Source organism: Halichoerus grypus, chromosome 9, assembly GCF_964656455.1.
Source record: "Halichoerus grypus chromosome 9, mHalGry1.hap1.1, whole genome shotgun sequence".
NCBI lineage: Eukaryota > Metazoa > Chordata > Mammalia > Carnivora > Phocidae > Halichoerus > Halichoerus grypus.
This window is the reverse complement of record NC_135720.1, coordinates 142,456,254-142,480,413: the sequence shown is the minus strand read 5'-3', so window position 1 is coordinate 142,480,413 and position 24,160 is coordinate 142,456,254. Positions and strand designations below refer to the sequence as shown.

The window sequence follows — 24,160 nt, the reverse complement described above, 5'->3', positions numbered from 1 at the left end:
TGTGTATATGGTAATACATACACCAATCACTATTAGTAATCTAGACTAATTGCTAAATAACTATACAAAGAGATCTAGTAAAAAAAAAAAGATAAATTAATATAGAATATTAAATATGTTTTAAAAAGCCAAAAGGAAGTAGGAAGACAGAAATAGAAGAATGAAAAATAGAGGGAACAGACCATAAACAAAGTAAAAATAATAGATTTATATACAAACATACCCATGATAATGTTAAATGTAACTAGTATAAATCTAGTTTTAGATTTATCATCAGCTACATACTAGAGATAATCAGACTATATTAAAAATAAAACATGGCCCAAATATGTGCTGACTATAAGAAACTCACCTCAAATATAATGGCTTAAGTAGAGTAAAAGTAAAAGAATGGGGAAAATTAAACCATGAAGGAAAAAAAAAAGTGAATGTTTGTATCAGACAAAGCAGATTTCAAAGCAATTTTCCACACAGAGAGATGTTATTATTTGGTATCTATTCACCAAATAGATGGAACTGTCTTAAATGTGCATACATCTGGCCAGAGAGCTCCAAAACTCAAACAAAAGTTAATAAACCTAAAAAAAAAAGTAAAGTAAAAAATCCACAATTATAGTTGCAGCTGTTAACACTTCTCTCTGTTGGGGCGCCTGCGTGGCTCAGTCGGTTAAGCATCCGCCTTCCGCCTGGGACCCAGCCCCACCACGGGCTCCCTGCTCAGTGGCCAGGCCTCTCCTTCTCCATCTGCCCCTCCCCGTCCTCATGGTATCTCTCAAATAAATAAAATCCTAAAAAACAAAACAAAACAAAACAAAAAAACCCCCAAAAACCCACTTCTCTCTATTAATTGATAAATTTAGTAGACAACAAATCAGTAAATATATTGAAGAACTAAACACCACCATCCACCAACTGACCTTACAGAACAAAATTACAATGTAGGCAAGAAAGAACGACCAAAGATTGAGAGAAAAGCAAGATCATATCGAAACTAAAAAATCAAGAATGCCAGTGTGCAAAAGCGAGTGATGTTATTAAAAATGATATTTTAGAATACGTTATTTATCTGTAAAGGCCAGGGAGACAAAGCAGTGAACATGGGAATGGATCATTTCTTGTCCATATTTCCTCCCATCTCTTGAGGTCTGCAGTCATCAGATTCCTTCTGAATCACCTGAACCTAGCACAGTGCCTGGCAAAGAACATGAATGGAAACGAAGTAATAGATTCAGAAGAATTGCACAAGAACAATGTTCAGTAATTATCAAGTCACTGGATGTGGGATTTGAAGGAGGACAATGAGTCAATATTGACTTGGAAGTCTAAGCCCAAAAGGCCAGCACAAAGGAGGTTGAAAGTTAGATATTTCTGTATCGAATGAGCTACTGCGGCGAACAGAGATGCCTTGAGTTGGAGCAGAGAAAGAGCTTACATTCTGGAACCTAAAAATCTGCTTCTCGGGTCAGGTTTTCCCACTTAGCAGCTCTGGGGACCATAGGAGCAATACTTAGTATCTGAACCTCCATTATATCTGGGAAGTGAGATTTTGATGAATAGTTTTGTTGTCAAAATCCAATTGGACCGTATGAGATAATCTCCATAAATCTCTCAGTATAATTAATGGTACATGACAAGACAAAGCAAACAGCGAGATTTCTATTAAGTTCAGCTTGTATGTTTCGTAGGGAGAATGTCTCCAGTCACGTAGATGTAAGTGGGGATAAAACAGACTAAGGCAGAGAAGTTTGGGCTGTAGACAAATGTGAGGATTATTTATTCGCTCATTCAGTCCGCCAATCAGTGAACTATTAACTAAGCATCTCCCATGTTTATTTTCAATAAAGGAGACCGCGAAGGTGTAAGACCACCTGAGATCTCTGAGGGCAGGAGAAACCACATCATTAGGACACCAGAGCAGCAGAAGACAGGCATACCTGCCCCCAGTCCCGCAGCACAGACGGACCTACCCTCGGGTGAATCCCGGCAAGGCTTGGATGTCACTGATCGTGGGTGTGAAATCCTTCGGGTGCAGCAATGGCTTATATGGAGTGATTCTCAAACAGCATCGACTGTGTTCCTTAAACGCTGGAAACTAACAAAACAGCGGTGCTGGGAAAATAGTATTTGATATTTTACTTTAAATGGGGGGGCCAAAAGCAAGTCGCCCTCTTAGCGCAGTAGGCAGCGCGTCAGTCTCATAATCTGAAGGTCCTGAGTTCGAGCCTCAGAGAGGGCAGGCTGGGCTTTTTTCACAGTCAGCAGGACGTAAGGTTACTTCGGTTAAAAGACAGTAACAGAAAGTAAAATTACCAAACGCTGCCTGATAAGAATTTTTGAAGACTGATGCAGTTTTTGCAGAGGATGGTTAAATCATGTTTGTAGTTCGCTGGGCTTCCCGGTAGTCTCAGGAAAATGAAGGTGAAGAAATTTAGATTGTGCCGGAAACCACAAGCTATGCTGTATTTTTGGTCTTCCTCTCTGTCTTGTGGAAGAAGCAGGGGAAATCTCTCTCCCCACTTCCTTCTCTGAAGGTCGCCCAACCACAGTTAAGAGGTGAGAGAAGTAGAAAATCATTTATTCTTTCAATCAGCCAACATATAGAATGTGCTCCAGGTTCTGGGTGCAGTCACTAAAGAGTGAAAACAAGGCAAAAATTCCCTCCCTCCTGGAGCCACATCCTAGTTGGGAGGCGTAAGGGAAACGGACAAGAAGCAGATGCGAAAAATGCATAATAAACTAGCGATAATGTTTACTGTGGGGTAATCATTAGCCAGTCGAGGGGGTCAGGAGGGCGGAGGCGGCTCCCTCAGCTTTCTGGAAAGTCAGGAGAGTTGTCACCCTGGGGATACTTTTCCTTCCTTCTTGCTTGCTGAGATCCTTGTGCCCGAAGCTTTTCTAACAGGGTCAGTAGAGTAATTTTTACCTACCAAGGCAACTGGAGGGGATGAGAGCTATTTGCACGTAAGCTGAGTGGGCTTAGTTGGATAAATAGTGCTACTCGATAAATCCTTAACATGTTTCTTGCTACGGAAAAGGAGAAGTGAGGGCTTCTCTGGGTAGATTGGCGCCCCTGGAGCAGGGTCAGGAACTGACCAGCAGGCATCAGCTACTGCTGCGGTTGTCTTTTCCCTGTGGAATCGATGCTCATTAGAGGCTTGAGGAACGGATTTGCAGATGGAGGTCAGAATCCACCAGGGTTCTCTGCTTGGACAGAACAGGCCTCCCCTCTAAGTTTTCCCAGGGCTCCCGGGTAAGGAAAGAGCCCCAGATGGGCTGGAAAAATCGACTGTTCTTGGGAAAAGCAGGAAGCCCAGCTGTGGAAGGACATAATCTGAGCATTTAGCAGGGTCTCAGTACACACATGAGGGCTGGAGCTCAGGATGGTTAGGCAGCGAATCTGACCGGAATGTCCATGGTGGAGAGAAACGATCTTGATTTCGTTCCGCGGCTTGAAAGGTAAATGCACCCGAGTTGTTCTCTCTTGAGCTCAGGCAAGAAAGGAAGAAAAGAAATGTTAAGGTTTTCTTTCATGATGGAGAAAAGCCTTTCCCCATCATTTCTGACTCAAAATCTCAGAATTTCTGACAGATAATTAGAATGAGAAGGGATTCTGACCCCTGGAGCATCAGCACTTTTGTTGCTGATCTTTCCTGATTACTTTTAAATTTCTTTAAAATTAAATGCTGAGTAAAAGCCATTTTCAATGTTCTCTTAAAAATTCTTCCTCCCCCTCCTTCCCCTATCTTATCCTTGTCCCAGGATCCTAGGGTCTCCCTCTGCCAATCTTATCTTTCTCTGGAAGTTAGGGAGAGGGATCAAGCCCTCCCCAGTGACGTGGGCCACATTGGGAGGGGATGATGGTGCGGATGTGAGGCCCAGAGAGGCTGCCCCACATTCTCCTCCTAGATGGCCATATTTCTGAATCAGGTAACAATCACAACCCTGTTTTTATAGTGAGAACCTCTGGGAAAGCCCTGTCATTTCAACTGGGTCCCCCACCCAGTTGGGACCTTTCACTTTGTCTTCTGTCATTCAAGATAGTGAAATTGTTTCAGAACTAGATCATTCTCATGGTGATATACTGTAGGTCTCCCTTTCCCCCCACACTCCCTGACAGAATTCCTAGTTTTTCACTCTGCTTTTGCCAGAGTCACCTTTGAGATGATCTGCCCTTAGTCGGGTCCTCTTCAATGGCAGTGAAGTAACCCTATGGTACCAGGTTAGACCCATACAACTAGTTGGGGCACATGCTTAGAATGAGCATAAGTCAAGAAGAGGGTTAAAGCATGGGAATTGGGTCAGATGTTAGAATGCTTTCTTTGCACTCAGAGCTGGTGGGAAAGACACCTGTTTTCTCCGGTTATGACCCTTCATTCCTTCTTCATAGGCAACTGTGATCCCCAAAGCTTTTCTCCTGAACTCAACTCCAGGAAATATTGGACCTTTTTTAAAAATGGCAATTTATACATTTCTGGTTCTTATCTTATTTCACACACAAGGCAGCTCAGGCTTAGTCTTTGACCAATACTCTCTGTCATTGGGCTATAGACAAAGAAGGAAAACCTGAAAAGAGCTGTGAAGAGAGTGATCATCATCTGCACTGGGCCGTGCTGGGCATTTCCAACTCGAGATTCACAATTTTTGGCTAGTGGGAAGGTGGATCTCCTACTCCTGTTTTCTGGACAGAGAGATCCTGGTGAGGAGAAGGCCTCCCCATGACTTTGTAAACGAGATTTGTGGGGACACAAAGAAGGCCGGTGAGGGTCACCTAGAGAGACAGGATGCAAAAGAGAATTTGTTGGTCTGAGGTCTCTGAGTAGCATGGGTCTGGAGGGATCACATAGACCCAGACCCCAGACTGTCAGAAAAAAAAAAAAAAAAAAAAAAAGATTGTGAAACTAGGGGAATTCTTAGAGAAAAGCCATGAAAGAAGAATAGAAGTAAGATCTTCGGGTAGTTCTTCTTTAAGGAGATTCCTTACCCACCTGCCAGGACCCATTCATTCTTTCATTCATATAACAGATACTTGTAAATGAGTGGATTTATTCTTCCATTCATCAGACATTAATTCAAAATCCCTTCTGTTTCAAAACTTCTAAGTGCCTTTGACTCCTTCTCCCTCAGATCTCTACACCTAGTGTCTTGACAAATACTGTAAATCCTTCCTACACAACCTCTCCAGAATCTTTCTCTTTCTTCTCATTCACGTATCCCTTCATCTGTTCTGTGGTGTTCGTGGAGGATGTATGCTCTGCCAGGCACTGATGATACAGAAAGACTCACAATACTGATAATCTCGAGAGTTAATAGGATAAACCCCAACCCTTTCATAGTTCTATAACTTCTTTCCCTTCTCTTCAATTCTAGTTTCCCCATTTCCAACCTCTTTGGCATTCCAAATTAAAAACCTTTCCCAAAATTGTTACTTTGATTGTATAAACCACCTGCCTGGAATTTTTCAAAGGTTCTTAAGTCTCCACAACCCCTTCTCCTCAACATATCTCTCTGTGTCTATTACACACACACACACACACACACACACACACACACACTGCTCCAATTGAACAGGTATATTTCTTAACACAAGAAACCCTACATACACCCTACGTTCACTCCTCATCTGCACCCCTCCATGTCCATTTTGTATTTCTTCACTCTGATGTGATTTCTCCTCTTATTTCCTGTAGCTCTGACTATTTGTTTTTTGGGGATTGTTTGGCTTGGGGGTTTTGTCTGTAATTGTTTTTCTGCTCTCTCTCATGGTATGGATACGGAACCGCTCCATGACAGGCCTTAGCAAGAATTGAACACACACAGATTGTCCTCAGAAAGCGAGTTTCCGTAGTGTAGTGGTTATCACGCTCGCCTAACACACGAGAGGTCCCCGGTTCGAAACCGGGCGGAAACAGTTGGCTTCTTTTGCCTTCGGAGAGAAATCACCGCCCCCTTCTGTTCCAGGCAGCTCCAGCTGAAAGGAAAGAGTCGTAATCCCCCGTTTGTTGTTGCTGTGTTTTTGTTTTTGTCTTTAAGAAACAGATAACCATCCTGAGCTAACTATGCCACCGTGGCCGGAATGTTCTGGGTGAGTCCTCCCTCCCACCCCGGGATGTGTCCTCTTCTAGTTCCGCCGAGTCTGAATCATGCAATTTGGGGGATGCTAGAGTTTTCCCAGGGCTGCTCTCTCCTCCTTTCTCTGGCATAGGAATAGGTACTCATTGCTCTCTGGCCCTGGTCATGTTGGAGAAGGTACGCCCTGATTTCATATTAAAGGCTTCGACTTTCCCCGTATTTGGGGCTGCTCAGAATAGTGAACAATGAAGTGGAGATGAGAAAGGCGAAAACCTGGAGAAGGAACCAGAGAGGACAGGGGAATTAGCTCAGGTGGTAGAGCGCTCGCTTAGCATGTGAGAGGTAGTGGGATCGACGCCCACATTCTCCAGATTTTACCATTTCCACCCAAATCTCCAACTCACAACGCTGCACCTTCCAGCCTATTGAACGAATTGAGAAAATATTAGACACTTTGAACACAGTCATTTGGATGTTTCTTTCTCATATGACCTCTGGGCAAGTTCAAAGGCAGGCCTTCGCTCACTCTACCTGCACTGGGTAAACAGATCTACCATCAATTTATCATTTGTTTTCTGTTTCTTCAGAGGAGCTGTGATCCCAAGGGAAATACCCAGTTGCTCTCTTTCTCCATTTCTCCTGCAGTTTGGCCTTCCATGCGGCTCAGTCCTGAGAAGCGCTGGGCAGAGTGGGGAAGTAAGGGGCCAAATTTCTTGTCAGGGGACTGAGTCTTGTCAGGTGACCAGAAAATATTGGGGAAGACACATGGAAAGCAAACACGTAAAGTTATTTATGAGCTCTTGAACACACTCTCGAGCTGTGAGCAAGTGTCTCTAACCCTAAACAACATAGCACAGACTTTGAGAACTGCAGTGGTAGACCACTGCCCAAGTCCACACTGGCCGCGGGGCTGCCCACACTCCAGAGATCTCCGAATCGTATTGTAAAGACTTTGAAAATGGAATGGATGAAACCACAACTTAGAAGGCTGCTTGGTACTGGGAACATGAAAACAAGGCAAAGCGCCTACAAAAACAAAACTGGCGGCATTCTCCATAAGATTTGAGTGAGATCATACAAATGGCCAGGTTATAGTCCGAAACCATTTGGCATATGAAGAACCAAGAAAGTCCTAAATCACTGGGAAGAGAGAATCGACAGATACCAATTCTGGGATGGCACAGATGTTGGAAACATCTGGCAAACACTTTAAAGCTGTGATGATTAAATGCTCCAAGAATTCGGGGCGAGAATTCTTTGAAATGAATTGTTAGAAAATCTTAGCAGATCCTGAAGTTGTAAATCCAAATTGAAATTTCAGCACTGGAAAATGTATTAACCAAAATTATGAACCAAAGCACTGGATTGTCTCAGTAGCAGGAGATGACTGAGAAAAGTTCAGTGAATACGAAGATAGAACAATAGTAACAACCCTATCTAAACGACAGAGAGAAAAGTGTTAAAAGATGGACAGAGCCTCCAGGGACAAATAGGAACATAACAAAGAAATTTTATTTACATCATTGGAGACCCAGAAAAGGAGAAAGAGGTTCTTGAAAAAAAGAAAATTGAATTCTTAATGGCTGAAAAATTCCCAAATTTAGCAAAAGACATAAGTCAGATTCAAGAAGTCCAGCAAACCTCAAGCAGGATTTACCTGAATAAATCCACACCCAGACATATCACAATTATGCTCCTGGAAACAACAGGGGGAAAAAATCCTTGAATGACTGAATGATTATGCATTTCTCATCAGAAACCATAAGGGCCATAAAGAAATGACACATTATTTACTAAATGCTGAAAGAAAAGACCCGTTAACCCCAGAAGGCTAAATAGAGCAAAACTATCCTTCGGACATAAAGGTGAAAGAAATGCATCCTCATTTGAAGGTAAAACAGAGGATCCATTGTTAGCAGAAGTAGTAAAAAAGAGTTAGTCAAATTGTGAGACAACAAAAATGATACCCCAAGAAACTTAGATTCTAAGAATGAACGAACAAGATAGAGATAGGAAATATCTGGGTAAATATGATACACTGTTATTCTCTCTTGAGTTCTTTAAAGTATGGTTGATGATTGAAAGTGAAAATTACAACATTGTCTGATGGTTTTCTCCTTGTAGCTACACGTACTATACACACATAACATAAAGAGGTTAGGGCAGAAGGATTAAAGGGTGGTGAGGTGGGGCGCCTGGGTGGCTCAGTCGGTCAAGGGCCTGACTTTGGCTCAGGTCCCCATCTCAGGGTTCTGGGATCAGGCCCATCCCCCACTGGTCAGCCTCTGTGCTCAGCAGGGATTCTGCTTGCCCCTCCCCCGGCTTGTGCTCTTTGTGTGTGTCTCTCTCTCTCTCTCTCTCTCTCTCTCGTAAATAAATAGAATCTTTAAAAAAAAAAAAGGTGGTGACATTTCTTTCTTTAACTGGAATGATAACTTAATGATTCTAAGTATTTCTGACAATCTGTGAAATGTTCAGTATGCGTATCACTAGAGAACTGTGACTGTGACAAATCACTGACATTTAAATAAGCCAAAAATAGGAAGAGGAACAAAAAAGAATGAAAAACAAAGGGAACAAACCATTAATAAATTATTAGTCAGTGAATTGATAGACAAACCTATCAAAATATAATAAAATTAAATGTAAATAATCTAAACATAACAATTAAAAATCAGAGATTGTCAGAATAAAAAATAGATACTCTCATTATAAGAAACTTCAAATACAATTACATGTGAGATTAAAAGTTATGTATAAGATTGAAAGTAAAGAACAGGAAGAGACACACCATGCAAGCATCCATCCAAAAAAGCTGAAATGGATATATTAACATCAGACAAAGCAGATTTCAAAGCAAAGAAAGTTTCCAAGTATAAGGAGAAATGTTACATACTTATAAGGTGTCAGCTCACCAAAGAAATAACTGTGTATTCCCTAAATGTGTATGCCCTGGCCACAGAGCTTCAAAACTCATAAATAAAAGCTAATAAATCTGAAAAGAAAAATAAAAAGTCCATAGTTATAGTTGCGGACTCAACACTTCTCATTAATTGATAGATCTAGTAGAGGACAGATCAGCAGACATACTGAAGAACAGAACACCTTCCACCAATGGATCTAATTGACCTTATAAAGCAAAAGCACAAGACAGATATGTTGCCGGGACCCTGGGCTCTGGGGCCTTGACCCAGCCAGACTTGTAGGAGTTGCCAAACCTGAAGGACTTGCCAAAGGTTCTTGGTCCTGTCACGAGAAGGAATTCAAGGACAGACACACAGCACATCGGATAAACAACACAAGTGGGAAAGTTTATTAAAGTGAAAAGTACACTCTGGTGATATGAGAGCTGGAGGGGGCAGAGAGAGAGGAAGGGAGAGAAAGAGGAGGGGGAGTGAGAGGAAGGGAGAGAGGGAGAGAGCTGTGTGCACTGGGGGTTGGGGTTTCTATATTATTGACGGTTGTTAACTAGGGGGCAGAATATTTATTACTTGGGGCTGGAAGCAGGTTTCAAACGTTTTCTTCCTCACTTGCTCAGGGCTTTCCTGTCGTGGCGCCACCATCTTGGGCCTGTCTGGTGGGATCCGGCCTCTCGTGGACGCTGCCGGGACAGGCCTCTGACCTTCCCCACAGCTGGCCACGGCCTCCTCCTCTCTGGCCTCCAGGCATCCTGTTAGAGCCTCCCTAACTGCCTAACTAACAGATAGAAGGGCCAAAGTGTTGAGAGGAATGCAAGATATCAAAACTAAGAAACAAGAGTGGTCAAAGTGTGGAAGAGTGATAGTAATGAAACTGAGATTTTAGGAAGAGTTATTTACCTGTAAATGTCAGGGAGACTGCAAATGGTGGAACCAAAAGGGATCATTTCTTGTCCATATTTATCCTTCCATCTCCTGAGGTCTGAAGCGGTCAGATCGCTCTCTCCCATCTCCCAGCCTCAACCTAGTTCAACTTTCTAGACTTTCCCTGATTTTGGATCTAGTGGACACGCTCTGTCCTGATCCTGGTACCACCACCTTGATCCTGGGGACACATAGAGCCATTCTGAATGAGTCTCGGGGATACATGCAGAGAAATGGGACCCATCACCGTGTACCCTAGTCTACCCCTCCCTGGACCTCAGCGCACTGTGTTCAGACAGCATGATCCCACAGGCCTGTAAGGTCCATTTGAAGCACCAGTCACACTCTTCCCTTCAGGCCTGCACACATTTCTTCTGTTCTTCTATCATTAATGCAGACACTTTAAAGTACTTAGCACTAGGCAATAAGCATCCTGCCCCCAAGGCTCTTACAATCTCATGGGGAAGGTGGCTGAGCAACAGGCACTCACAACTTGGTAAATGCCACAAAACGGATGTTTTCCTGGATCTCTGGGAGTTGTGGAAAGAACACAACCCAACCTCAGAAAACTGGGAGAGACATCAGGGACAAGATGCCTCCCCAAAAATGGTTTTGGGTCTAACAAGTAGCTGGCCGAAGAGCAGTGAAAGTTTGGGCGATCTGTATGAAGCATCTCCTTAAGTCCCGCCCCCCTGGAGTCAAGTGTGAGAAAAAAGAGGAAGTAGGAGTGAAGAACGAAGGGGTAGGGGGGCGGAGGCTGGGGCCTGAGTTGCCCTGAAAGGCTTTACCTGCCCTGCTCAGGCCAAGGACAGCCCTTTGCAAGTAAGCAGGTGCATAACTAGAAAAATTCACCTGAGGAGCTAGTTATGCTTGAGGAATCTCTGGACATCTTGGGAAATGTAAGAAGATGGGAAAGCCCACCGTTTCTGTTTTTCACATTGCTCCCGATTTCAGTGACCTTCTGGAGTCTCATGTCTTTTAAATCCCCTTCTCATCTGCATGTCCCAGGCCAAGAGATCGGAAGCACAAAACCACAGCCGACCACTCTGCACCCTGTCAAGATCAACGAGCATGCGTTATTCGACCTTCTTAATCTCTTAGGATTTTTAGAACACAGCATTTTTTATGAAGTGGGGACAAAAAGCGCACCTGGCCCGTACGGGGATCGAACCCGCGACCTTGGCGTTATTAGCACCACGCTCTAACCAACTGAGCTAACCGGCCCGCGGATGCCCGACGTTTCCCATCCTTAGCTACATATCAAAGATCAATATTATTTCAATCACTTTGAAAGGGAGTTTTCTCTTCGAATTCATCTTGGAGCTTGGAAGAAGTGACGATCCCCGGTTCATTCTAAACCCGAAATTTCAGTGAAAATACAGTGTTACCCAAGGAAAGTTCAAATATCATCTGCTTGTGTTTCATGACCCCGGGTTTTCGTGAGCACGTATTTAAAAGACACCCTCGCCACCCTTCATCCTTCCTCTGGCCCGTTTCTTTCCCGCCTCTCTGCTTTGCTTCCAGAGCGCACTCCCACTGAGTACCTGGCGGAAGTCGAAATGACCGCCCCTCGCCCTCCACCTGTTCCTCTACACGTGGCCTCTGGCACAGTGCCCACCGGGTTCTCCACCCATTTTCCCTTAGAGGCAGAATTTTATCTCTACCCGCCTTTTTACCTAATTCGGGAAAGCACGCCCATATTTCTATTTGCAAAAGTCACTTTAGACGAAGACGTCCCACTGCAGTCTTTGTGTCTGCATTTCTTCGTGAAACAAGGTAAGTCCACGGACACCTTGAGCACGAAAGACTCCGCCTGTAAGTTGGGGCTCCCGGCCGTTAGAGCGAGGGGCACGCGCGCAGGGCGCTCCGCGGATCTCGCGGTGGGAAGAGGGGGACCCCCGTGCCCCAGAGAGAAGGCCTAACGTCCCCGCCGCCTGCCGCGTTTCCGCCGGGCTGGCCGCTCCTCCCGCCCCGGGATTCCGTGCGATTCCCTCGGGGAGCGTCGGGGCCTCGGGTGACGGGCGGGGCGGCGGCCGGGGGGCGGGGCCTCGGGTAACGGGCGGGGCGGCGGTCGGGGGGCGGGGCCTCGGGTAACGGGCGGGGCGGCGGCCGGGGGGCGGGGCGGCGGCCGGGAGTCGGGGCCTCGGGTGACGGGCGGGGAGGCGGCCGGGGGGCGGGGCCTCGGGTGATGGGCGGGGCGGCGGCCGGGGGGCGGGGCCTCGGGTGACGGGAGGGGAGGCGGCCGGGCGTCGGGGTCTCGGGTGACGGGCGGGGCGGCGGCCGGGGGGCGGGGCCTCGGGTAACGGGCGGGGTGACGCCCAGGCCCAGCCGCAGGACCCGGGCCCGCGTGGCGTGGCGGCCGCGCACCGAATCACGGAGCAAGTGAAGGAGCTCAGGCCGAGGCCCGGCTGCTGGGACAGCCGCGCAGCCCCTCGGCCCGGCCCATTCTGCTGGTGTCCTGTTTCTTCTCGTGCCTTCTGGACTTGACTCCCAGTCTCTCCAACGCACTTTTCACGGGCTGCCTGTCCTCGCGCGTCGGCCGCCCGGGGTCCAGGCACCGCCCTCCGTGCAAACCCCGCGGCTCTTCCTCCCGCGCGGGCCCGACGTGCTCCCGGCTGTGGCCGCGCAGCCCCCGCGTCTCCCCCTGTTCCCAGACGGCGGCGGGCCCAGCCCCGCGCACAGGCGGAGCGAGAGCAGGAAAGCAATCGGCGAGGAAGGGAGTAGAGGAAACGCGCACCCTCTCTGGGCCCTGCGTCTGGGCTGCAGGCCGACGGCCAGAGGGGGAGGGAGAAGACAGAAAAGGGGAACAGTCCGGAAATCAGCGGGTTGTGGCGCCTTCCAGCAGAGCCCTCCCGCCCTCCGAGCGGAGGGGCCGCAGTTACTCTGTTCCTCAGTCCCGAGGAGGAGCGTTGCAAACTCAGCACCAGCTGGGTGGGGGGAATGAGTCTGTTTTCGCGTGTGCCAGGGTCCCACGACTGTTCCAGAATCTCCAGAGACCCCGGCAGTTTGGTGCGTTTCCTTATCAGCATCTGTTTGCCTGCGAATTTCCCCCATGAAAGAACATGACGCAGAGAAAAGCTCTTCCCCTCCTTGCCTCCAAATTTTGAACTTGGTGACCAACCCCAGCGATCACCCATCCGCCCCACCCACGGGTCAAACCCCTTGGAACCTGAAAAAAACGGAAACAAATATTTTTAAGTTGTCAGAAAACAAAAACAAAAACAAACCTGAGACACGGTGACCAGGATGTGGAGAAAAGGGAACCCTGGTGCGCAGTCGGTGGGAATGTAAACTGTGCAGCCGCCGGGACAGACAGGATGGAGGTTCCCCCCCAAAAAAATTAAAAATAGGGATACTGTATGATCCAGTAATTCCATGACCCATAGAAAATGAAAACATTAATTGAAAAGATATATGCACCCCTATGTTTATTGCAGCGTTATTTACAATAGCCAAGATATGGAAGCAACCTAAGCGTCCATCAATAGAGGAATGGATAAAGAAGACATGGTGTGTATATATATGTGATGGAATATTAGCCATAAAAGAATGAGACCTTACCATTTGTAACAGCATGGATGGACCTAGAGGGTATTGTGTTAAGTGAAATAAGTCAGAGAAAGACAAATACCGTATGAGTTCATTTCCATGAGGAATCGTTAAAAAAAAAAAAAAAAGAATGACAACAAAAAACAAAACAAGAAACAGACTCATAAATACAGAGAATAAACTAGTGGTTGACAGAGGGGTGGGGTGATGAAATAGATAAAGGGGGTTAAGAGGTACAAACTTCTGGTTATAACATAAGTCACAGATAAAAAGCACAGCATAGGGAATATAGTCACTAATATCGAAATAACGTTGTGTGGTGACTGCACTTATCATGTTGAGCACTGAGTAATGTGTATAGAATTGTTGAATCGCTATGTCGTACACCGGAAACTAATATAGCACTGTATGTCGATTATAGTTCAATAATAACAGCAATAACAGTGCTGAGAAAGAAGGAAGGAGGGAGGGAGGAAGGGAGGAGGAAGGAAGGAAGAAAGGAAGGAGGGAGGGATGAGGGAGGGATGAGGGAGGGGGAAGGGAGGAAGGAAGGAGGGAAGGAGGGAGGGAGGAAGGAAGGAAGGAAGGAGGGAAGGAAGGAAGGAAGGAAGGAAGGAAGGAAGGAAGGAAGGAGGGAAGGAAGGAAGGATGGAAGGAAGGAAGGAGGAAGGGAGGAAAAAGACAGGAAGACCTCCAGCCTGGGGCGCCCGCCGAAATTCCTGGGCAGTCAGAGCACCCCCACGCTCTCAGATCGATGGGGGCTTGAGGGAGACGCGGTCGGGGACCCCGAGCCCTGTGCGGGCTTTCCCCGGACCCTTGCTGTTTGCAGCGGGCACGGAGCCTGGGCAGCAGACGGGCAGCGGGGATGGAGGCCTCTGGGCGCCGCAGCGTCCCTGCTCCCGCCGGCATCCCCGGGGGCCCCTCCGCCGTTCGTCTCCGTACCCCGCGCGCGGGCCCCCCCGATTCTGCGCGCGCGGGGCCAGGCGCCGACCCCACAGGGAACGCGGCCCCAGGGCAGCCGGGCCCCGCGCGTCTCCCGACCCCAAACCGCTGCGGTTGGAAAGAGGGTCGCGCCCGCGCGGGCTCTGCCGCCGACGGAGCGAGCTCGGGGTCGGGTCCCATCCGCCTTCCGCTCGTGGAGCGTGGGAGGGGGCCTCGCCCTCCTCGGCTTCCTCGTTCCTCAACGGAGACCGTTTGCTCGGTTCGCCGCCCGGGCCCCCCGGCGGGACCGCAGCCTGGGCCGGTGGCCGTCGCCGGGGGGAAAGAGGACAAATGGGGCGACTCACAGCGAGTGGGCGACAGCCCTGGGGCTCGCAGCGCCGTGCCGAACGGCTCACACTCAGCTCGCGTGGTCCTGACGCCCCCGGGTAAGCCCCCGGCGAGCGGGTGGCGCTGTCGCAGAGTCGCCGGCTCGGAACAGAGTGGCCAGCTGATGCGTGCAGCCGCGCCGGGCGCGATCTCCAAAACACGCTGAGAAAACCCAACGGGGTCCGGGAAGCTCGCGCTCGGGGGCCGGGAGACGGCGGGGCCCGACGGCAACCTCGGCCGCAGGCGTCTGGCCTCCAGAACCAAGACCGTAAGCGTGTGTTTCGAGCCACCCAGCTCTTGGCACTTGGTGACGGCGGCCGCGGGAAACTCGCAGCATGAGACGGTCCCGTATCGTAATCGTGGCGATGGTTACCTGCGTGTACACATTTGTCAAAATTCATCGAAATGTGTGCGTTTTGTTGTGGATAGATTAGGCTTCAGTCATGGTGATATTTTTTAAAATAGGCACCACAGTCTGGACCACCGTAAAATAAATCACCATAAAAGAGGCCCCCAGTCCAGTCACTTCTTTAAGAAAGCATTGCTAGATTCAGTGGTCTATAATTCAATAGATAAGCCCATAAGTCAATAGATAAGCCCCTAACTCATGGAGAAACAATTAAACAATCAATAGATACCAGAGGAAAGGTGACTTATTTGAAGGAACAGTGAGTGGAAAGATACTGGTATTCCCGGATTTGTGGGATGGGGCGCAGAAGGATGGCAGTGACGTGTGATGCACTCAACAGAGCACTCGGAGCGCCTGTGCTAACGAGGGACCCTGCCCTCCCGCATCTACTCCGGACGGAGAAGGTGAAGCAGAGCTAGCTCTCCCGCACGGTTTGCCCCCTCCCTTCCCCACGCAGGGGTGCTCGGCGCCTCCCGGGTCCCAGGCTGCCTCCGACAAGCTCCAGCCCCGGCTCTGCCTTGGTAGAGTGAGGTTGCCTGACGGTGGGAACCACCTGGGAAAGGGAAGTGGCACTGGAATGAAATTTGCGTCAAGGGGATAAAAATAGGCTGAAAAGCAGAGACGGCAGGGGGAATTAGCTCAAGCGGTAGAGCGCTCGCTTAGCATGCGAGAGGTAGTGGGATCGACGCCCGCATTCTCCAGCTTTTGCAGCGGGCGGGCTCCCCCGGGGCGGGCACCAGGCCGGCCTCTCTAGCTCAGCGCTTCCTCCGTGTGCTTCCCTGGGGTTTAAAAAGAAAAAAGAAAAAACAAAGAACAAAAAAAAAAACAACAACGAAATGGGACATACAAAAACAAAAAAGGAACAAATGGGTCAAAATGTCTTTTAGAAACACAGGTTTTGGGGCCTCAGCTCAAAGTTATTAAAACATGTGTGTCTGGGAAAACCAAACTTTCTCCTTTGGGGTGCAAAGCGTGAGGAACAGCCTGAGAATTGTGTCAGGAGGCACACGCAGGAGAGTCTGGATTTTATGATGTTTTAATGTTTATTCTTTTTTAAATAAAAATACATTTTATATTTTATAACTACTAAATTTTATTGTTTATTTTTATCATGATATTGTTTTAGTATTTTATTCACAGTGGCAACCCATGGTCAGGTAGCAGATGTCAATTTGTCTTCTATCAGATTCTCTGAGAGTTGGCTAAGTATTAAGAAGAAAGACAAAGAAGGAAAGAGGTTTAGAAGGACGATGGGGAAGGTGTGGGCCTAGCATATTAACTCTGCTGTCAGATACACCTCAGGAAGAGGGAGAGGTCCAGTGCTTTGCTCATCTCCCTGAATTTTCTGAAAATGTGCTCAAAATATATTGGGAACCAGGTTTTCCTCTAACTCCCAAGAGGAACCACATTTAAAAAATGTATTTTTGAAATGGCAACATTATCGTATTTTACTAAGAAACAGCGGACGAAGTTCTATATGAACTACAAGTCATGTGACATTTAGCTCAGTTGGCCCTAGCAGAGCCATGCTGAAGGGCGCATTGATCTTTGCACTGGATTCTGGGAGATCCTGTGGGTCCTTAGGGCTGCTGCCAGGGTTTGTCCCTCTTTTCAAACTTTTTTCTCTTTTCCACCTCCCAAATCTCTCTCTTTGACACCACTTGATCCCTCTCAGCATTGTCCTATATTGATCATAGTAGAAAAACATTTTTATTGATTAAATGTGTTTTTTTATGTCCTTATTTGTAAATGAACCCAATAAATGTTACAAAATAACAATGCACATTGTTGAATTTGTTTCTCCTATGAGAACCGCATTCTTAGGGTGTGCACTCCTCATAAACTGGGACCATGAAGGAGACCCTGCCCTGAAGCTACCCCAAACCACCTGCAGTTCCAGAAGGCCAGAGGCCAAGGCCTGCACCCACCAGTCACTCTATGGATCACGCCCTCCTCCTCTTCCCCAACCACGGTTCCTTCTCTCACATAGAGATTCCTGTGGATTTGTCAGGCTCAAGCTTTTTTTTTTAAAAAAAAAAATTGTTTAGTTTTAGAGAGACAGACAGAGAGAGAGTGAGAGGGGGGAAGGGTAGAGGGAGAGGCAGAGGGAGAGAATCTCAAGCAGCCTCCTTGCTGAAAGGAGGAGTCCCATGCAGGGCTTGATCTCATGAGCCTGAGATCAGCACCTGAGCCAAAATCAAGAGTTGGACACTCAACCAACTGAGCCACCCAGACACCCCTTGGGCTCAGCCTTCTTATTCACTGTCCAGTCTTTACTGATTGCCAATTACTTCCTCCTGCAAGGCTTCTAGTTATTTGTATACCATTTCTCCATTCACCAAATACTAATTAAACAAAATCCCTACTTGTTGTTAGTTATACTTAGAGGAAATAATTATGTTCGTATCTTAAACAAGAATCCTGCTTGGTGGGAAACACACTTGGAATCCACTACCACTCTGGGACAATGGAGCCAACTTAGCCTCCACTGAGATGCTAAGGGAAAAGGCGCTCTTCTGTTGGCCCGTCCGGATTGAAGGTCTAGACAATGTAAGGAAGATGTGGTTGCCAAGTGGACCGAGAGAAAAGGGGGTGGGATGGAGGAGGAAGAATTCAAAGAGCAATGTATAACATCCATTTGTTTTCCCTTTTGGCCATGAGAGTCTTGAGGTCTGCGGCAAGAAATTTTCGTAAGATTTTTCATAAGGAAATGGAGACTGCAGGCTACCTCTAGGTGTGTTCCCAGCAATAATACATGTAGAGCATCAAGAACAGGGTCTGGAGCACAGTGATGGCTCAGTAAGGTAATCCTGGGGCTGCAGTGTCTGTGGAGGTCACCGGCCTCATCCTCTGGGCCTGGTGCTAAGCAAGTGCTTCAGGAATGAATCTACAGGATATGGATTAAAACTCTCAAGACACAGTAGTGGCTCCCCTCCGAGGTTCTTCATCGCTCCCTACCCCTACAGGAGAAAAGCACTGTGTGCAGCCTCAGGAATGGTGTTCTCTGAGAAATCTAAGAAATCTCCACCACAGACTAGCATAACTGGGGACCACAGTGAGGCTCGGATCAAAGTTGAAAGGGACGCATTGCAGCAGATGGCCTGCGATAGACAAAATTCTAAGGTCAAGCGTGTGGATTCTATATCCAGAATTGGAGAGGAAAGTGGAAGAGTCTCTACTGCACTTACAAAGGAGAAGAGGGGGAAACTAGGCCATTCTTTCAGGCTAACAACAAACTATTATTTCAGACTCACTATCCCCACAGATACTCAGTACCGGGAAGGGACTGACACTGGCATTTGTCTTCTCTGTCTTTCCTTAAAACTATCATTCCATCAAACTGAGCAAAGCTTGTGTTTTCACGTAGACACTGGCCTCAAAATTCTCTCCCAGGGATGCCTGGGTGGCTCTGTCGGTTAAGCAACTGCCTTTCGGGAGTCATGATCCCGGGGTCCTGGGATCAGGTCTGGGGATTCCCTGCTCAGCGGGAGGCCTGCCCCTCCCTCTGCTCATGCTCTCTCTCTCTGTCAAGTAAATAAATAAAAAATCCTAAAAAACGAATTCTCTCCCAGCCGCTCCTTTTGTCCCCATCGTGGACTACAGTTTTCACCTTTGGGAAGTTGAACAGAATTAGGTCTTGGGTCTTCTGGGGCTTCTCTAGGAAATGGGAACAGGGCTTTCCAGTGGCCCGGCCCGGGGATGTGACACGGGTGGTTTGAGGCCCTGGCTGCGAGAGGCTGCCCCATTGCTTGTCTTGGACAGCCATGCCTGCAACGACCAGCAATGATCACAACTCGAGCAGGCTGGAATAGACGTGGTGTCTCCGCATCTGGAATGTGTTCTCTTTACTTCCAGGAGATCAAGAAAGTGAAATTGGGAAGTGGGGACAAGGCTTTCCAAGGAAGTCTCCATTCCTCACATTCCAATGTCTGATCATCTCTGCCCTCCATCTGATCCTGACTGGCGCCTGAAGGCCCAAAGTTCCTGGCAGCACCCCTCCCCCCCGCCCCCCGCCATAACCAGGAAAGTGAGGGGGCTGTGGTCTGTCTGCCCATGGGTTGGCAACAGGGAGTTAGCTAGAGTGGTAGAGCACCCGCTTAGTATTCGAGATGTCCTCTCCCACCCCCCTTCCTTGGTTTGTATATTGCTTATTCTATTTACAAACCTGGGGCTTCTTACCTGGGAAAAGATCCAAGAAACTTGGGCACCTCTGTCGTACCCTTGTCACTGTTCCTCATGGAGACCCTTGGTCCACCTTCCAGCATCCCTTCCTTCCCATTCCTGCCCATGCTTGGCACTTCTAAGTACTCAGGTCTCAACTCAAATTTTCCTTCTTCAGACAAGCATAGCTAAAATGTTGCCTGCCCGGTCTCACTCCCTGTTGTATCTTCTTCACAAACGTTATGTCCTCTAGAAAGTATGTTTTTAAGTTATTGGTTTGTTTTTCTCTTTCCTAGAATGGGAGCTTCCTGAGTGCACAGGCAGTCTGCACAGAATGCTGAATCTTACTGCACCCCCAGCGAAGGTTCCATAACCTATGGCGACTGCCCTGACCGGATGGAGTGGGTACATGGGAAAATCAAACACCAATCAATTCTTCAAAAAATCATCCCACCACATCTCCAAACTCTTAAAATAACATTCACTAATTCGTTTTGCTTCTTCCTTGTGCTTTCTTCATCTTTTTTTCTTATGTTGGACTGATAATTGGCAATTTTAGTTTCTTTTCAAATGACAAACTAGATTTGCTATATTCCAGCTAATCCCTAAGTTTCCATTTACCATTCTGTTTTCTTGCTTTCTTTAGAGTCTCTTTCTTTTTCTTACTCCTTATGTTAAATGCACAGATTATTTATTGTAGTGCTCTATAACTAAAGAGTATTTAAGGGTAGAGTTTTAAATGAGAGCAGTTTCTGCAGAACCTAAGAAATAGGTCCTTCGAAATTCGCATTTTTATGATCTTTGAAATTCCCATTTTTATGAGTCTGAAGGTATGCTTTTGATTTTTCTCTAAGGTGCTCATTTGAAAATTAATATTTTGTTTGCTTTTATGTTTATGCTTTTAATGATATTGTCTGAATTTATTCTGTGAATCAATTTTATGTATCAATATATGATTATATGCACAAGATATATGTTATGTATGTGACATTTGAGCCCATGTATGAACGTTAATATTGATGGCTAAAAAGGAGAAATTCGGACATTATACACCTCATAAAATGATGCACACAATACCTCTCAAATTTTACTGTTGTAATCTTTGAACCTGAAGCTAAGTGAGCTTCTACCTCTAACTACCAGTTTATAAGAAATAGAGCAAATCAAGAAATATGTCAAGGGACATTAAGAAGATGCAATTGAATAAATCCACAATGTGGGAAATTATGTAGGATAAAAGACGCAGCCCCTTCAACAAGTCTGTTATCATAAACTACTACTCTGTAAGATACTAGAATAGTGGATACGTGTTATACTTTTGTCAAAACCCACAGAATATATAACACAAAGAGTGAATCCTAAGGTTAACTATGGACCTCAGGCCATAATAACAATGTATCAATACTGATTCACCTGTTATAACAAATGTCCCACACTAATGCATGGTGTTAATAATAAAGGAAACTACGCAGGAGGAAGGGTGATATTGTTTACTGGGAACTAGGTACTTCCCACTCGATTTTTCTTCAAATCTGAAAGTGCCCTAAAAAATAAAGTATATTAGTTAACAAATAACAATTTAAAAGAAAAGCAAGAGACCTTCTATGGATGAAAGGAGACTTAAAACATTAAAGAAAGTGTGGATTTTATTTGGTTTCTTGGTCACCTGTTAAGGGAGATTGAGTCTGTGACAATCAGAAGTCTGAAAAAATGTGGATATTAGATCATATTCATGATTGTTCATTAATTAGCAGCAACCACTATATGCACAGACATAACATTCTCCTTGACCTAATTCCCTAATTCCACTTTCAAGAAACTGGCACATTTTCAGCCTTATCTCTATCGCCAAGTTCCAGAAAGAGAAATGTATGTGACTGTCCAAACTTCCTTCAGTCCACAACCCACTGCAGGACACTTGGGTGTGGCATTTCATTAAAACTGATATAACTCAGGCCACTACGCTCTCCTTAAAATTGTAAAATCCAATGGGAACTTCTATATTTTTTCTTACTTAGAGTTACAGTTTTTGAAATATTCTCCACTCCTCCCCCTCCCGTGTGAATGATCTCTTCCTTGGATTTAGATAGTGCAGTCAGTTCTCCTTGAACTCTTCAGAGTCCTTTGTGTCCCCACTTTTTCTCCATCTTTCTCAATGAACGTTCTCTGAGGTTCTGTCCTTGGGCCACTTCTTATCTCAAGCTAATTGCGGGGGGATCTGTAACCATTCTTATATTGTATGTAAATAGTTCTATAAATGTGATCCCCTTTTCAGCGGGAGGTTCAGAACGATTACCTTATACCTGTGCTATCTAATAGAGATATGCATCATACGTATAATTTTAAATATTCTAGTAGTCACATTAAAAAAAGCAAACAGAAACAAGTGAAATTAATTTAATACTGTATTTTATTTAACGATATATCCAAAATGTTACCAATTCAACAAGTAATCAATATAAAAATTATTGAGATAGTTTACATTCTTTTTCTCATGCTAAGTTTTTGAAATATGGGGTCTATTTTACACTTACAGCACATCCCATTTCATAGCATATTCCAAATACCTTATAGCCACCTGTCACTGGTAGCTACTGTCTTGAGTAGTCCAGTCCGATACAATTTATTTATCTTTGCTTCATTACAAGCACTATCGATAATCTGGAGGGCCATCTCTCCTGAGTTCCAACCTTTAGCCATAATCCCTCACTGATATCTCCACTTGCACATCCCATGAATATTTCAGAACTAATAGGACATGGAAGAACCTAATAATTTCTTTCCCCAGACCTGTTTTAGTGAAGAATCTCAGTCTTGGAGAAAAGTACCACAATTGGGGCGCCTGGGAGCCTCAGTCAGTTAAGCGGCTGCCTTTGGCTCAGGTCGTGATCCCAAGAGTCCCCCATCAGGCTCCCTGCTCAGCGGGAAGCCTGCTTCTCCCTCTCCCACTCCCCCTGCTTGTGTCTCTCTCTCTGTCAAATAAATAAATAATTTTAAAAAAAATTTAAAAACACCACTATCCAGGCAATGGCCCAAGCCAGAGACCTAAGGACTTCTCTATCCCTCATCATCATCTGCATTCAGTCTCTCGCTACATTCTGTCAATTCTACCCTTCTGTCTAAATTAGAAACACTAGCTTCTTTGCATTTTTCCCTTTCGTTAACCCAAGTGAATTTTGTCTCAAGGTCCTTGCATTACTATTCCTCTGCTTCAAGGCTCAGGAGTCTTTACATACTTGACTTTCCACATTATTTAGGCTCACCTCAGAATCATCTCCTCAGAGCACTTTTCCCTGAATCATCAAGTGGTTACTTCCATCATATCTGAAACTACCTAGGTTTTTTTGTTTTCACTTTTATCTCCCCATACGAGCACGTGAGGCGTATGTCTGTCTTGACTCGTCCACGTCATGGAGCCCCGAGGCTGACGGCTGGGGGAGGCCCTCGTGCCATGCACACTGAAGGGGTAAATGAGTCTAGCCTGACAGCCAGTGTTCTGTGGAGCCATTCCGTGGCTCCGACAGGTCCACCAAGCAGATGTCCTAATGCTTCTCCTGACCTTTGAACTTAGCTGTCATCTCTTCCCAAGCCATCTTTTGCACAAACAGCTGTCATTTGAGAAACACAGATTCGGCCATGTCTCAGTCCGGTGTAAAATGGTAAAATGGTGACCCTTTGCCGACAAGAAAGTGCTCAGAGCCCCTCATCCTCTGGAATGTCCTCCCACTCTCCCTTCTCTGCAAGTGAACCACTTGTTAGCTCCCCTCCATTCCGGATGATTTCATGCCTCTGGGACCTTGCCTGTGCCTAAAATGCCCATTTCTAAGTTAGTTGTTTGGCTCTCTATCCAATAAAATGTAATTACAAGTGTGGTCTTCAGAAGAAGAGGAAAGAAAGGGGAAGAACAGGAGCAAATGTTCTTTTTTTAAATTCTTTTTTTTTTTAAGATTTTATTTATTTATTTGACAGAAAGAGAGGGAAAGAGAGCACAAGCAGGGGGAGTGACAGGCAGAGGCAGAGGGAGAAGCAGGCTCCCCGCCGAGCAGGGAGCCTGATGCGGGGCTCGATCCCAGGACCCTGAGATCATGACCTGAGCTGAAGGCAGACGCTTAACGACTGAGCCACCCAGGTGCCTCGCAAATGTTCTTTTTTTAATTTTCTGATTAGAACAAAGTGCAACTTCCCGTTATTACTGCCAAAAGTTCAGCTTCTAAGGGAAAGGGGACAGAAAAGAAAGCCAGAGGCCTCCACCTGCGTGGCTCAGGCTCAGTGGACTTGTTGCCAAGGCCACGAGGCAGAGTGCGCTCACAGCAGGCCACTAAGAACACAGCAAGTCAGTTTTACTTTATTCGTGTGTATTCAGTTCTATTTTTCTCTCTCTTTCATTTTGAGGTGTAAGTGTCTGGAAATATTCATTCAGTCAGTATCCAGGAGAACCTCCTCTCCTCACACAGCCTCCACCCCAAGCCCCGCACTCTCCACAGGCAAATCTGGGCTCGCCTCAGATGGAGCTTGGCAGGCCCACTGGGCCTTGACCCTGGGTCCAGCCGGAGATGCTATCTGGAACTGGACCGCCCAAGGGATGCAAGAGGCATTGCGAGTCCCTGGCCTTACCGGGCTTCTGTGGACAGGAAGACCCTGTGAAGGCTGTGAAGGGGAAACATGGGATAAATCCTGGGAGGAAGAGGGAAAGGCGCAGGCCCCTTCCAGGTACAGGAACACTGGGAGTGGGAGGGTCAGTGGGGGGCGGGGGGCGGGCAGAATATCTTTTATTTTTCTTACTGTAACCCCAGGAGACCTACAGGTTTCTGAGACTTGGCTT

The 24,160-nt window shown here is 46.5% G+C and overlaps 3 non-coding genes across 3 annotated transcripts; 2 read left to right on the top strand and 1 right to left on the bottom strand.

Annotated features, from left to right (window-relative positions):
* Positions 1-2,163: 2,163 nt before the first annotated feature.
* On the top strand, positions 2,164-2,236 carry TRNAM-CAU (transfer RNA methionine (anticodon CAU)). The gene has a single exon. It is a non-coding gene; the product is annotated as a tRNA-Met (tRNA).
* A 3,599-nt stretch (positions 2,237-5,835) lies between these two features.
* Positions 5,836-5,908, top strand: TRNAV-AAC (transfer RNA valine (anticodon AAC)). Its single transcript has one exon. It is a non-coding gene; the product is annotated as a tRNA-Val (tRNA).
* Positions 5,909-11,061: 5,153 nt separating this feature from the next.
* On the bottom strand, positions 11,062-11,135 carry TRNAI-AAU (transfer RNA isoleucine (anticodon AAU)). The gene has a single exon. It is a non-coding gene; the product is annotated as a tRNA-Ile (tRNA).
* Between the last annotated feature and the right edge of the window lie 13,025 nt (positions 11,136-24,160).